The sequence below is a fragment of the Rhincodon typus genome, chromosome 33 (assembly GCF_021869965.1).
Source record: "Rhincodon typus isolate 14 chromosome 33, sRhiTyp1.1, whole genome shotgun sequence".
In the NCBI taxonomy this organism is placed as follows: Eukaryota; Metazoa; Chordata; class Chondrichthyes; order Orectolobiformes; family Rhincodontidae; genus Rhincodon; species Rhincodon typus.
In genome coordinates, this window is record NC_063364.1 from 21,071,091 (window position 1) to 21,085,219 (window position 14,129).

At 45.8% G+C, this 14,129-nt stretch overlaps 1 protein-coding gene across 1 annotated transcript in view; it reads left to right on the forward strand.

The window, feature by feature from the left end:
• The first annotated feature begins 6,771 nt into the window (after positions 1–6,771).
• Positions 6,772–14,129, forward strand: part of sema6dl (sema domain, transmembrane domain (TM), and cytoplasmic domain, (semaphorin) 6D, like) — a 243,555-nt gene continuing 236,197 nt past the window's right edge. The window contains exon 1 of the mRNA XM_048615883.1: positions 6,772–6,914. The gene's annotated coding sequence lies outside the window, so the exon portion shown is untranslated. The remainder of the gene's footprint in view (positions 6,915–14,129) is intronic.

Below are 14,129 nucleotides of genomic sequence, written 5' to 3' on the forward strand. Positions count from 1 at the left end.
GGAGCAGGAAGGCTGACGTTTTGGGCCTAGACCCTTCATTTTTCTGAAGAAGGGTTAGGCCCGAAACATCAGCCTTCCTGCTCCTCTGATGCTGCTTGGCCTGCTGTGTTCATCCAGCTCTACATCTTGTTACCTAAGAGTTCAACAGGATTTCAACCACTTGGGCCAATGGGCCAAGGAGTAGCAGATGGAGTTTAAGGTGGATAAATGTGAGATGTTGCATTTTGGCAAAGCAAACCGGGAAGGACTCATACACTTAATGAATGGTAGGGCCCTAGGCAGTGTTGCCGAACAAAGAGACCTAGGGGTGCAGGTGCACAGTTCCTTGAAAGTGGAGTCACAGGTAGACGGGGTGATGAAGAAGACATATGGCACACTTGCGTTCATTGGTCAGAACATTGAGTTGGAATGTCCTGTTGCGGCTGTAGAGGATAAGTTGAGGGGTGACCTTGTAGAGATTTATAAGATCATGAGGGGTATAGATTATATATATGTGTGTGCGCGTGGGTATATGGATAAGGTGAATGATAGATGTCTTTTCCCTAGGGTGGGAATTTCAACACTAGGGGGCCTATTTTAGAGGTGAGAGGTGAAAGATTCAAAAACTACATGAGGGACAATTTCTTTTACAGAACTTCTAATGGATTTGGGTACAGTTACAACATTTAATAGGCATTTGGATAAATAAATGAGTAAGAAATGTTTGGAGGGATATGGGCCAAGCGCAGGCAAGTGGGGCTAGTTTAGTTTGGGACTCTGGTTGGTATGTAATGGTTGGACCAAAGGGTTTGTTTCCGTGCTATATGAGTCTATAACATTAGTGAGGCCACTTTTACAATACTGTGTACAATTCTGGCTGCCCTTCTGTAGAAACGATGTTGTTAAGCTTGAGAGGGTGCTGAAAAGATTTACAAGGATGTTGCCAGGACTGGAGGGTTTGAGTTATAGGGAGGGGCTGAATAGGCTGGGGCTATTTTCCAACTCAAGCGTCAGAGGCTGAGGGGTGACCTTACAGACGTTTATAAAATCATGAGGGGCACAGATAGGGTGAATAGCCAAGGTCTTTGCCCTAGGGTGGAGGAGTCCAAAACTGGAGGGCATAGGTTTAAGGTGAAAGGAAAAGATTTAAAAAAGACCTGAGGGGTCACGTCTTCACACAGAGGTTGGCGTGAGCTGCCAGAGTAGGTGGTGGAGGTAAGTATAATTACAACATTTAACAGCCATCTGGATGGATATATTAACAGGAAGAGTTTAGAGCGATATGGAACAAATGCTGGCAAATAGGATTAGGTCAGATTGGGATGTCTGGTTAGTGCAGAAGAGTTGGACCGTAGGGTCTGTTTCCGTGCTCTATGACTCTATGACACTATGTAATTGTGCTGCTGCGAGGGAATTTGGTATTAGTTAAAAAACTGATATGAGAATGGACAAAAAGGAATCTGCCCTGAGTAAGATGCCCAAGATGAAATGTTCCATGAGGACAAATCCGGCCCTGGCATCTTGTGGAGAAACATGTATCAGAATGGGTCTTCAAGAATTTTGGGAATTATCATGTCATAATGCATTTATATGCCTTTAAATGAAACTGTTGGCCCAGCAAAGGATCCAGGCCCCCATTAGTCGGTGTAGCCAAGTTCTGGAATGAAACAGTCTTGTGTTGCAAACAGAAGAGCAAGATTGCTGAGAGACTGCCAAAAGACCTCGAGCCCATAGAACCCTTCTGAAAAAGCGGCAAAAACTTTACCACCCAATTAGTCATGAAAGCAACATGGATGAAGTGCTCATGAATTTTGATAGGCTCAGCAGCCAAATTATTGGATGGAAAGGTTTGAAAATGGTTCTTGTGAAAACCACAGGACACGAGAAGATAGGATTCATGGTGGGAATCACCTGCATGGCTGGCAGACCAAAATTAAAGGTTTAGGCAATTTTCAAACAAAAAACCGTGGCAAACATCTAGTTCCCACCAAGAATCTTTGTGCATGTCCGTGACAATGTTTGATAGATGAGGATGGATTGAAATTATATATTGATAATGTAAGGAGTACCGATTTTTGAGGGACATGTTCAGATCCCATATAATCAAAGAGACTGGAAAGTGCCTCTGAAGAAAAACGTCCATATTGCAGTCTAGTGTCTAGAGTTCAACCTTTTGGATGTGTGCATCAACAAGCCATTTAATGTTCACACTGACTGCAATAGGTGGATTGTTTATGGAGAGGTGCCTTCACAAGGACTGGAAATACATGCATTGCCCTGTTTTGTGCCTTCACTATTAAATCATGGAATGTTATTAATACACAAAATGCCATCAGATTATTACATAAATGCAGAATGTCCAATCCAGAGGATGGAGAGGAAGATCATTTGTTGTGGCTAGATGATTCAAAAAGTGAAAGCATAGCACCTTTACAATGATCCCATTGACAAAGTGACTCAGTTAATTTGATGAACTCTGGGCTGATTTTTTGTAGGCATTTTCCACTGAATGCCAGTTGTGCTGAGATTTTTAGAGGGCCTTTCACCCTAAGGCTGTAATTATTGTAAAATGGTCAGCCAGCTGGACCTCAGAGAATATGAGTTCCCCAATTGCGGCTGTTAATCTGGTCCAATCAGGGAGCCCTGGCTGACAGATAGAAAGGATTCGTGTCAGAAATACCCCAAACGCCAAGAAACAATTCCAGAATCTTCTATCTGAAAACTTAAAGCATTACGCTTTGTTGCCACTAGTTCAAAATTCAAAAGCATAAACTCAAAAATAAATGATATTAAAATCAGTTTCTTGAATTTACACCCACGTACAGTTTCCCAGTCAAAGAACAAAGGAGGTGACCTAGTCACATGCTTAAATACTGAGTGTCTTTACAGATGTGAGAGCTGCCTACCTGCCAACTTTTCTTCCTTATGAGGAAGAGACTAGGCTGCACTCACTTCCTCTCTGTCTGTGCTGCTGAAATTAGGAGCTCGACATGTGGGAAATTGCAGTTATGAAGCCACGTGCAACCGTTTTTCTGAGCTAGCACATCTATCTTGTACCAGCCTGCTGGGCAACTTGCACTGGTTCATCTTGTAATTTGGTTGCTATCTGCCAAGTGCTTTTGTTTAGCGAAATGTCAAATCCCTCCTTGGCTTTTTTTTTTAACTTCATTTCTGACGCGGTTAGAACAATTCCCTGTGATTGCTGCTCCTTAATTCCAGGTAACCGGTCTACAGGGGTCTGCAGAAAAAGCGGTCTAAATCATTATTAAAATGGATCTGTAAGTTGTTCTTTGTGAGTCTGAACAAGCTGAACATGAAATTCAAAATCAGAGGCACAACTGGAGAGAGGCCATTAATCTATGTCTGAAATCAGTCCTAGTGAGGAGCAAATTAGTTTCTCTATGACACATCTTCTGAATTTATGCTCTGTTGGAATATTAACCTAGAGTAAAATTAAAATTAAATACAGAGTGCATTAAACATCTTTATTGTTCCCTGAATGCATTAAAAAGAATTGTAATCATGTTGCTTTTAGTCCGGTGCAAGGATACTGTCATAGTAAAGTGAGAATTTCATTTATTGGAAACACAGATCCTTTCATATTTTAATACAGTGAATTGATGTAAAGGTTCTCCATAATTGTATCATAATATAAAGTTGGAGATGTTTACTTTTGTGCAGAATAAAATTGATTTGCAGTTGTTTGACTTCCATTTCCTGATATTAAAACATTCTCTTGGTGACTGGGGCACAGTAAGCCAAGTGCTAGAGCTTTGATATCGTGACAGACCCCTCAATCGGTTAAAGATACGCGCAATTCTTTTGCAATTGAGAAGTGGTTTACCTGCAAAATTTGAAGTTGTGTTGCCCTACAATTTTGTTGTAGAAATCTCTAGTATTCACTTAAATAACGTACCAGCAGCGCAATTTAAATCCATTTCCTTTTTCAAGCAATAATCTCGAACCGTTGCTGAATTGAATACAAATCGATCACTGCGTTTCTTCCTGTACCACTGGATCTAAAACTGGCCCACATATGACTGCAGGTCACTCTTGAAGGAATAGGAGCCAACATCCATTGTTGAGAGAAAATCTCTGAGCTGTGTGATGGGTCGGATGTAAACATTGTGTGGTGTGGTACTGAGGTTAGGCAAAAACTGTTCAGGTTCCAACAGGTTCAAAGGTACAAATAATATACACAGTTTGATGTATCCATCTTGCCAGGAAACCATCCTGTTGGTCCACCAGGATATTCTGCTGGTTCTCAAAGGATTCTGGGATTTTCTTCATCCTTTCTATGAGTTCTCCAAGAACACCATTGTACATGTTGATCACTTATTGTATGGACAACTGTCGGATGCAATTGCATTTTCTTTTGCCATTTTTGAACTTGTATTCCTTTCCACTTCCCTGGTGTAATGTGATCTCGATTTGTTTATTCTACATAATCTATTTTTCCATTAAAAAGGTTCTTATGCTGATGTCCTTGAAGCTAAAAAGCCCAATTTTACCTTGAAACTGAAGGTTCACTTCTTCTGTCAGTGAGTGCGTGAGGCTTTAATTTCCCTGTTTGTTTGTAAGTTTGTCAAATACTTTCTTGGACGACAGGTGCAGCATGTTGAGATTTTTTCCACAGTCTATGTATCATTTCCTCAAAACAGTCAAAAAGATTAATCCGGTAGCAATTTCTCCTCTTACTTTATTGTTGACTGCTTTCTATTAATCTAACAATAATCCTAACGTGCTCCAGATAATTATTCCATTAATTTACTTAATTTTGCTGTGGATTCAATGGGTCTGTAGTTCTCTGCATCTATTCAGGCATTCCTTTTAAAAAACAGATTCAAGGTTCATCTTTCAAATCTATCAGACTTCCATCTTTTCCTCATAATTGCAGCCAATTTCTCAAATCTCAGTCCTGGACTCGGATAGTGCCTGAGATTGAAAACCTTGTGTCCCGAGGGATTGATCTCCTTTTAGGCTGATGGGACTTCCAGCTCATTTATGTTGAAGTCACTAATTCTGCTTGGGTTATCGCCATGCCAGATGGCATATTACTCACACTTTCTCGTTAAGCATTTAGAGGAAGTAATACTCGTCTGCACTAAATTAGGTGACCTCAGCTATGCTATTGCCTTTCAGTCTTGGTTTGAGGGAGTTTAAATGGCAAATTCCCCTTTTTAGCACTTGTTAATTAAACAGGCTGCCAATACCAAGCCATCCCTTACAGTGGTCACTTATATGACATAATGAAGGATTGCTGGTACCCATAAACTGGATCTTATCTGCTCTCAAACCTCACGGAGTAAAGACTGTGAAATAAAAAGAAACAATGGCCTGAGTCTTACATTCGTTTGGCTAATTGCCAGTAGTGTTGAATTTTTTGCAAGGTTTCTCGTCATAAGGCCAGGTGGGTTTACTTGGTACATCTCACTAAACACACCTCATTAATTACTGATTCCACCCATATATCATCTGAGTCTAACCCCTGCTTATTGCACATTGTTGCCAGAACAATTCACCTTTACTGAGTTATCCTGGAATGGATGGGCATCCCAGGTGCTGATGCCATCTTTAAAAGCCAATTGTGAACCTGATCAAGTGCCGTTAGTCCAGAGATGCCCTTCGTGGTTCCTGCCATTTGTCCTGGACGTCACAAACAAGGCAAATTTGGCACCCTGCTTTGCAGGCAGAGATCTGGAGGTCCTACTGGGTAGGGGTTGTGCACAGGAGGGATTTCCTCTTCCCCTGGGACCGACAGAGGAGGCTAAAATGCCAGATCATGCCAGTCCGGTCTGAGGTTAACACCTAGGCCAATGCAGTCTCGGTCATCTGGAGGAATCCCCTCTCCTCTCTGCTAGTGTAAGTGCCACCATCTTTTCTCCAATACTTTTACAGACACGCAATCTCTGTAATGCAGCATCTTCCCTCACGCACTCTCACCCAGCAGCAGCCCTGACAGTCCTAACCCTGCATGCCTTCTATGCTGCCTACTCACTCACTCAGGACACCTCCCCACCTGTACCACCAGTAATAGCTGTGCCACCCACTTTCACCTCCTGTAATCCTCTTGCAGTGGAGTAGGACACTCCAGCCGGAGCGCATCCACTCCCCATTCTTCTTTTTTTCTTCTTTGTCACCTCTTTTTCTTCCTCTTAGTGCTTTCCTTTCTTTCCTTTGTTTTCTCTTCAACTTCCGGTCTCCGGCAACAACTTGCGGCATCCAGCAAGCGATGATCTCCGGCCCTCCGATTCCCGGTGACAATTCCTGGCCTTTGGCGATGATTCCCGACCTAGCACTGTGATCTCCCACAGTGGCCTTTCAGCGTTGGCGTGGGAACGTCCCAGCCTGGCATGATGACCTCCCACCCTGGCGCAGTGGCCTCCTCCCCAGGGACCTCGTGGCATGATGTGCCGACCTTCTGGCTACCTGCAACGGCCTCCTGGTGAGGTGTGGAGCCAGAGCCTGGTGCAGTCTGAAAGCGAGGTTCCGGCATGATCTGTTGTACTGAACTTTTACTTCTGTAATGCTGGACATTTTATTTCTGTATTTTCTGAGTCCTTGTAACTAAAGAAGCTGTGCCCAGGTATACTTTAGTATCTTTACTTAGATACTTTAGTATCTAAGTCGGTGCTGTAATTGGCGGTATATAAACCTTTGACTATACCCATTGAGTATATGTGACAATAAAGGCTATTCTTATTCTATTTTAATCCCCGCCTTTCTCTCATTCCAGGAAGAAAACAGCCCACTATAGGGCAGAAAGAGTCAAGAGAGGTGGTGGACTCCCCACCATTTGGCTCCTCACCTGTGAAGTAACCTGACTCTGATCATTTTGAGTGGATGTCTAAGCTCTTGGCCTGGTATCAAAGACAAGTCAGGAGTAATATGAGCTTGGTAGCTGCGGCTGAGGGAGCAAAGCACAATAAGGGAAGGTAGGGCAATGCAAAGCAGCGATGCTGGAAGGATCTATACAGCAACTCATATTCCGCTTGGGAACCCTGCAGCCCAATGGTATCAATGTGGATTTCACAAGTTTCAAAATCTCCCCTCCCCCTACCGCATCCCAAAACCAGTCCAGCTCGTCCCTGCCTCCCTAACCTGTTCTTCCTCCCACCTATCCCCTCCTCCCGCCTCAAGCCGCACCTCCATCTCCTACCGACCAACCTCATCCCGCCCCCTTGACCTGTCCGTCCTCCCTGGACTGACCTATCCCCTTCCTAACTCCCTACCTACACTCACCTTTACTGGCTCCATCCCCGCCTCTTCGACCTGTTTGTTTCCTCTCCACCTATCCTCTCCTCTATCCCTCTTCTATCTGCCTCCCACTCTCTCCCTATTTATTTCAAAACCCCCTTCCCCTCCCCCTTTTCTGATGAAGGGTCTAGGCCCGAAACGTCAGCCTCTCTGCTCCTATGATGCTGCTTGGCCTGCTGTGTTCATCCATCCCTGCACCTTGTTGTCTCTGTAAGGATCTAGATAGGCTCAGAGTGAATGTGCGCTATGCCAGCGAGCAAACATGCCAGGGATACGGCCTAGCCCAGTCCCCGAGCTGGACGTATGTCCCTCAGCAATCAGTGATCTGCAGCATTGCAATGAAATTTGTTTGTCCAGAGTGTCCAACATGGAAGTCCTGTGGAGCAAGCGCATGCTGAAGTTGCCAGGTACCCGCTCTGACTTCCATGTCAAGAATTCTCGACACCTTGCTTTTTAGGTGTGTCAGCAAGAGAGGAAACTGAATATTAATGAAATGAGTTGACAAACTGTAATCCCCCTCAATTAGCACCTCGCTGATGCCCAGTAAGAAACTCAGCTCGCAACTCAGTAAAAAAACATTAAAGAGCAGCGAGTTGCTCCTGACATCAAGATAGGCCTTGCCAGACCTCTAACCTGATTCTGCCCCAAATCCCATCCTCACCCACATCACTCAGACCCCTTTAAGATTCCGTCCAATAAAACAGACCCAGGACCAGTTTTGGAGTATATGTAATTTCTAGCTGTGCCGCAGGAATGGATTTGTGACTGCAGGATTTTATGTCGTATTAAAATACCCAATTATGATTGAAAAGGTTTCAGAGTATTGCAACTCTTGATCGCGGGGCTTTCACAAAATGTGCCTTCAGTGCTTGAAGTGAGGTTTGTTGGAAAATTATTTAATATGGTTTTGATCTAGGGTGAAAGGTTTTCATCAAACCTTTGAAGTGCTGGGAAATATATATAGCAAATGGTGGCTTGTAGCGTAAATACATTAGCATTGCTTTTCTGGGATAATCAGAATACCAGGAATTGCGGAACAATTGCCAATGGTTCAGTTATATTGTGGACTGTGTATAACTCCAATCTGTGGAAATTTTGTCCTCAAATCTCAGGAAATGTTGTTTTTGTGTGCACCATAAGCACCGGGAGGGAAAGTAGACCATTCAGCTCATCGAGTCTGCTCCAGCATTCCATAAAACCGTAGCTGCTCTAATAATTCTCAACTCCACTTTCCTACCTTTATCATAATTCTTGATTCCCTTATTGATTAAAAATCTGCCTTAAAGGCATTTGTATGACATTGTGAATGGATATATGGTCACGACTGGGGTATCATTTTATTCCTGATAATTCAAATATTACCATCTCCCACGGTGAGTTTGGACCCTTGTCCTCAGAACATTACCCTGGGCTCCTTGGTCACTAGTCACGTGACATTAACTCAACTCCCTCCCTTCCACTTTTTTGGACAAGGAATATTCTCCTAAAGGGCTGTGGTCCTGGAGGTTGGCTACCATCTGATTAGACAAACAAAACAAAACACCAAAGTGTGTTTGTTGTAGAAACTAGCTCTATTTGTAATCCAATCTGAACATGAATTTAAACTCTGTGTAGCCCCTGAGGGTTTTGATAGGTGTCAGTGGCATTTACAAAAGTTTGAATAACCGACTTTGTAATTCTGGAATGGCAGGGTAAGGGGGGTCCTGCATAAGACAAAACTGATTTGAAATTCTTGACATGCTGCACCAGATTTTACTTTTCTCTCTGGAGATTCATTTTATTGTTGATGAGACTTGTGTACAGGAAATGGGAAACTATATTTATTTATGCACCAACAATTCACAGGGGAGTTGTCTGATTAGGCTGATTGGCAGTGCACAGTGAAACTGGATTACCCAAAGCAGACAAAGGAATATGAAGAGTACCTTTTGAAAAGCTTCCTGTAAAATAGGCAAATGTGAGCAAAAACGTCTTCAGTTTTGTTCAGACAAGGTTTTCAGATGAGCTGCTCATTTGTTAACAATAGAACACGCTCAGCTGCTTTCTTTCCTGTTCGAAAAAGATATTATTTAACAAGGATTTAACAAGCCTAGGCAGAGGCTGCCAACCAAGCCATTAGCTTTGCCATTAGTCTATACTACAAGCTGTGGCATTGATTATGAGAGTTGTATTTGAGAGACCATTAAGCTTACAAGCAGAAATTGAAGCGTGAGGACTAATACAGAAAGTAGTGCAGTGTTGGTCTGAGGCAACAGAAGAGCTTGCATAGAGTCGGTGGACTGGTCCATATTGCACAACACAGCGGCCTAGCATAAAAGAGTATGCCACTACCATTACAGACTTCATCAGAAAGTGTGTAGAAGACTGTGTGCCGAAGAAGTTAATCCGAATGTTCCTCAACTAGAAACCATGGGTGAATTGGGCGATCCACTCCTACTGAAGTCCAGGCCTGAGGTGCACATGTTGGGTTTCCCTGATCTATACAGGAAATCCAGGCACAACCTTCATAAGGCCATTAGAGATGCCAAGAGGCAACAGCAAACAGCTTGAGACCCAGACCAACCACATGGACACCCATCGCTTGTGGCAAGGCTTACACAACATAACAGGCTACAAAGCAAAGCCAAGCAGAATCACGGGCAACGGTACATCCCTACCCGATGAGCTCAATGCATTCAATACACTCAATACACTGGCTTTGAACAGAAGGTCAGTGAAACGGTGTCACCTATCCCAATCACCTCGGATGCACCTGTACCCACGGTCACTGCTGCTGACTTTAGATCGGCCTTCTTGAGAGTGAACCAACGGAAAGCGAGTGGCCCAGATGGAGATGCTGGCCGTGCACTCAGATCCTGTGTGGGCCAGCTGGCGGGAGTATTCACCGACATCTTGAACCTCTCCTTACTACGAACTGATGTCCCCACTTCTTCAAGAAAACCACCATCATCCTGGCGCCAAAGAAAAATCATGCGGCGTACCTCAATGACTACTGCCCCATGGCTCTGACCTCCATTATTATGAAATGCTTTGAGAGGTTAGTCCTGGCTCACATCAGCTCCAGTTTACCAAACTGCCTTGATCTTTTACAATTCATGTACCGGTACAACAGGTCCACAACAGATGCCATCTCCCAGGCCCTATACTCATCCCTGGAATATCTGGATAACAAGGATACCCACTTCAGGTATAGTAGGAACTGCAGATGCTGGAGAATCTGTAACAAGGTGTAGAGCTGGATGGATAGACCTTTGTCCACCTTCACCCTAACATCAACGAATACCGCTCACGCTTGGACGTTGAACAGTTTTTCCACTGCCGCCACCTCCGCGCTTACTTCTTTAATTGTGAGGCTAACCCTCCCCCTACTGACCCCTTCTCCCACCTCCAACACACCCCCTCCTCCTGGACACCACCACAAGGCCTCCTACCCTCCCTCGACCTCTTCATCTCCAACTGCCGTTGAGACATCGATCGCCTCAACCTCTCCACCCCTCTCACCCACTCCAACCTCTCCCCCACAGAACGTGCAGCCCTCCGCTCCCTCTGCTCCAATCCCAACCTCACCATAAAACCAGCGGACAAGGGAGGTGCAGTTGTAGAATGGCACACTGATCTCTACATCGCCGAGGCCAGACGCCAACTCTCCGACACCTCCTCCTACCGCCCCCTTGATCATGACCCCACCCCCGACCACCAAAACATCATCTCCCAAACCATCCACAACCTCATCACTTCAGGTGACCTCCCAGCCACAGCCTCCGACTTTATCATTCGTCAACCTTGCACCGCCCGCTTCTATCTCCTTCCCAAAATCCACAAACCTGACTGCCCTGGTCGACCCATTGTCTCCACCTGCTCCTGACCCACCGAACTTACCTGTACTTATCTCAACTCCATTTTCTCCCCCTTGGTCCAGGAACTCCCTACCTACATCCGTGACACCACCTACGCCCTCCACCTCCTCCAAAACTTCCAATTCCCTGGTCCTCAACACCTCATCTTTACCATGGATGTCCAGTCCCTATACACCTGCATTCCCCATACAGATGGCCTAAAGGCCCTCTGCTTCTTCCTGTCCCGCAGGCCCGACCAGTCCCCCTCCACTGACACCCTCATCCGCTTAGCCGAACTCGTCCTCACCCTCAACAACTTCTCTTTCAATTCCTCCCACTTCCTACAGACAAAGGGGTTGTCATGGGTACCCACATGGGCCCAAGCTATGCCTGCCTCTTTGTAGGTTACGTGGAACAATCCCTCTTCCAAAGCTACACTGGCCCTATCCCCCACCTCTTCCTCCATTACATTGATGACTGTATCGGCACTGCCTCGTGCTCCCACGAGGAGCTCAAACAGTTCATCCACTTCACTAACACCTTCCACCCCAACCTTAAGTTTACCTGGACCATCTCTGATACCTCTCTCCCCTTCCTGGACCTCTCTGTTTCCATCTCTGACAACCACCTGGAAACCGATATCCATTTCAAGCCCACCGACTCCCACAGCTACCTAGAATACACTTCCTCCCACCCACCCTCCTGCAAAAATGCCATCCCCTATTCCCAATTCCTTCGCCTCCGCCGCTTCTGCTCCCAGGATGAGGCATTCCACTCCCGAACATCTCAGATGTCCTCGTTTGTCAAGGACCACAACATCTCCCCACCTCAGTGGTCGAGAACGCCCTCAACCGTGTCTCCCACGTTTCCCGCAACTCATCCCTCACACCCCCTCCCCACAATAACAACCAAAACAGAATCCCTGTCTTCCTCACGTACCACCCCACCAACCTCCGGATCCAACGCATCATCCTCCGACACTTCCGCCATCTGCAATCCAACCCCACCACCAAAGACATTTTTCCCTCCCCACCCTTATCTGCTTTCCAGAGGGACCACTCTCTCCGTGACTCCCTTGTCCGCTCCACACTCCCCTCCAGCCCCACCACCCGCGGCACTTTTCCCTGCAACCGCAGGAAGTGCTACACCTGCCCCTACACCTCCCCCCTCACCCCCATCCCAGGCCCCAAGAAGACTTTCCACATCAAGCAGATGTTCACCTGCACATCTGCTAATGTGGAATACTGTATCCGCTGTTCCCGTTGTGGTGTCCTCTACATCGGGGAAACCAAGCGGAGGCTTGGGGACCGCTTTGCAGAACACCTCCGCTCGGTTCGCAATAAACAACTGCACCTCCCAGTTGCAAACCATTTCAACTCCCCCTCCCACTCCTCAGACGACATGTCCATCCTGGGTCTCCTGCAGTGCCACAACGATGCCACCCGAAGGTTGCAGGAACAGCACCTCATATTCCACTTGGGAACCCTGCAGCCTAATGGTATCAATGTGGACTTCGCAAGCTTCAAAATCTCCCCTCCCCCGACCGCATCCCAAAACCAGCCCAGCTTGACCCGCCTCCCTAACCTGTCCTTCCTCCCACCTATCCCCTCCTCCCACCTCAAGCCCCACCCCCATCTCCTACCCTCATCCCGCCTCCTTGACCTGTCCGTCCTCCCTTGACTGACCTATCCCCTCCCTAACTCCCCACCTACACTCACCTTTACTGGCTCCATCCCCGTCTCTTTGACCTGTCTGTCTCCTCTCCACCTATCTTCTCCTTTATCCATCTTCTATCCGCCTCTCCCTCTCTCCCTATTTTTTTCAGAACCCCCTTCCCCTACCCCATTTCTGAAGAAGGGTCTAGGCCTGAAACGTCAGCTTTCCTGCTCCTCTGATGCTGCTTGGCCTGCTGTGTTCATCCAGCTCTACACCCTGTATACCCACTTCAGGTTCCTAATTTTTGACTACAGTTCTGCCTTCAACACTATAATTGCAAAAAAACTCATCTGTAAACTCCGAGACCCAGGTCTCAGCTCCCCCTCTGTAACTGGATCCTTGACTTCCTGACCCATAGACAGCAATCAGTAAGAATAAACGACAACACCTCCTTCACCATAATCCCCAACCCCTGTGTCCCAAAAGGCTACATATATTCAGCACCCTACTATACTCCTTATACATGCACAACTGTGTGGCCAAATTCTGCCCCAACTCCATTTACAAATTGCTGATGACACCACCGTTATAGGTCAGATCTTAAACAACGACGAGACAGAATACAGGAAAGAGATGGAGTGCTTCGTGGCATTGTGTAAAGACAATAATCTTTCTATCAACATCAGCAAAATGAAGGAGATGGTCATTGACTCCAGGAAGCGGAGTGGAGGGCACGCCCCTGTCTGCATCAATAATGCTGAGGTAGAGATGGTCGAGAGCATCAACAATCTGTCCTTGTCTGTCCACATCAACACAATGGTCAAGAAAGCACAACAACGTCTCTACATCCTCAGGAGGCTATGGAAATTCGGCATGTCCACAGGGACTCTTACCGATTTTTGTAGATGCACCATAGAACTGATCCTATCTGGATGCATCACAGCATAGTATGGCACTGTTCTTCCCAAGGCCACAAGAAACTACAGGGAGTTGTGAACACAGTCCAGTCCATTACATAAACCAGCCCTGCATCTATTGTCTCCAACTATATTTCCTGCTGCCTCGGGAAAGCAACCAACATAATCAAAGACCTCTCCCACCCTTGTTGTACTGTCTTCCACCCTCTTCCATCGGGCAGAAGAGAAAGAAGTTTGAATACACATATAAATAGATTTAAGAACAGCTTCTTCCCTGCTGTATTCAAACTTTTGAACAGACCTTACAAATGTTAATTCTGATCTCTCTCCCTGCACCTTCTCTGCAGCTGTAACACTGTATTCTGCGCTCTGTTCTGTTACCCTGATGTACTTTGTATGGTATGATCTGGCTGTATAGCATGCAAGACAGCAGTTTTCACTGTATCTCGATACATGTGATAACAATAAATCAATTGATTTTAAG